This window comes from Fukomys damarensis, unplaced genomic scaffold (assembly GCF_012274545.1).
Source record: "Fukomys damarensis isolate Sample0158 unplaced genomic scaffold, DMR_v1.0_HiC HiC_scaffold_23, whole genome shotgun sequence".
Lineage (NCBI taxonomy): Eukaryota > Metazoa > Chordata > Mammalia > Rodentia > Bathyergidae > Fukomys > Fukomys damarensis.
This window is the reverse complement of record NW_022900935.1, coordinates 12,727,333-12,729,305: the sequence shown is the minus strand read 5'-3', so window position 1 is coordinate 12,729,305 and position 1,973 is coordinate 12,727,333. Positions and strand designations below refer to the sequence as shown.

The 1,973-nt window shown below is 37.1% G+C and overlaps 1 protein-coding gene across 8 annotated transcripts in view; it reads left to right on the top strand.

Moving 5' to 3' along the window:
• Zmym4 (zinc finger MYM-type containing 4) overlaps positions 1–1,973 on the top strand; it is a 115,321-nt gene that overhangs the window by 56,229 nt on the left and 57,119 nt on the right. The window lies entirely within an intron of this gene.

The following is a 1,973-nucleotide window of genomic DNA, read 5'->3' as shown; positions in this document are numbered from 1 at the left end:
TTTTTGCGGTATTGGGAATTGAACTCAAGACCTTGCACTTGCAAGGCAGGTGTTAGCACCACTGAGCTAAATCCCCAGCCCTCTTTCATTTTCTACTATCAGTTTTCCTTCTCTCTCTTCCCCTTCCTGTTATTTACAAAGTCTTTATAACAAATTTGGCACAGTGTGATTTGTGTGATTATGAAATTGCTGAATTGGATGTACCTTAAATTCTAAGAAATTCAGAGAAGCTAGAATGTTCACTTAGTGTCACTATTTAATTTTGGCATAGGCATTGTTTCTTTACATAGACTATGGTCAATCTCAATGAGAAGAATTTCAGTTTAATTTGAATATGCCAAGAGAAAGGCTTTTTTCCTTTTTGAATACTGTTGCTATTTTTATAAACCAGTGGAAATATGACAGCAGTACTTTGTTTAAAAGAAACTCATTACTTATTCTTGAGTACCGATTTTATTTTTCTTAATTTTTGTTAGCTAGCTATACCTCTTAGACTCTTGAATTTATTAAGCTAAACTCTGAATATGTTGGTTAACCATCATTTAATTTTAGATTTCTTTCCTTTGCCCTTTCCTCCCCTTCTTTCCTCCCCAAAGGCCATACATTCCTAGGCTGCTCCCGACTTCTTTTCTTTTGAGACAGTCTCCTTAAGTGGCTAAGTGTACCTTTCAACTTGTGATCCTCCTGCCTCAGTCTTCTAAAGTAGTGGAATAACAGGTGTGCACCACCACACCCAATTTAGATTTTTTTTTGGTACCTGGGAGTGGACTCAGGTCCTTGCACGTCCAGGCAGGCAAGGGCACCACTGAGCTAAATCCCCAGCCCCAATTTAGATTTAACAAGAGAAACCTAACAGCTTACTTTAAAAAAAAAAAAAATTGCAAATCCTACATAAAGCCAGGCACAGTGTTGCAAGCCTGTAATGTAATCCCAGTACTTGGGAGGCTGAAGCAAGAGGATTGCCATGAGTTCGAGGCCAGGTTGAATTGCATAGCTAAACTTTGGCTCAAAACCCCCTCAAATCCTATATAAAAGGTGGTTTGGATAATTTTATTAATTCTGTTAGATCAGATTCTTTGTATTATAAAATTCAGTGCAGTGACCATTTCTGTATTGTGCCATTCTAAATTTTCACTAATTAGAATGAGATTGTTCCTTCTTATCCTGGGATAAGGTATAATTTGCTTCTGTATAATATGTAATCTGAATTCTTAAGAATTTTGAGATCATTGTGAGAATATGAGAAATACATTCTTTATTCTGCCTTTGCTTGGATCCATGCCGCTTTCAACACTCACCTCCTTAACCTGAAATCCTGTTGAGGATCTAAGACATTGCCATCATTTAGAAAGACTTCATATGGTCTGATCTGTATTATTTCCTCATTTGTGTTTCTATAGTATCTTACACTTAGCTCTTTCAAAATTAGTCATATACTGTAAATTTAAAGAATCCTTCTGTTACAGTATTTTGCAAATTGTCTATTTGTCCCCAAAACTGAGCTCTTTGGGCGAATTTAGCCAATGTCTGTCTCAGTGTAACTTCAGTAGCCAGGCATGGTGGCACACACCTATCATCCCAGGATTCAGGAGGCTAAGGCAATGGCATTGAGAGTTTAAGGCCAACCTAGACTACGTTACAGGTTTGAGGCCAGCTTGGAATATAGATGGATTATAAATAAATAAATGTTTATAAATGAACCAGGAAAGAATGACAGACTTCTCAGTAAAAACACTTCTCTGAAATACATTAAAATATAATTTTAAAAAATCCCAAAAGGAGCCAGGTGTGGTAGCACACGCCTATAATCCTAGCACTCTGGGAGGCTGAGGTTGGAGGATTACTATGAGTTCGAGACCAGCCTGGGCTACAGAGTGAGTTCCAGGTCAGTCTCAACTACATAGACGCAGTCTCACAAAACCAAAAAAAAAAAAAAAAAAAAACCCAAAAAGAAAAAATTTAAAAACAAAAGG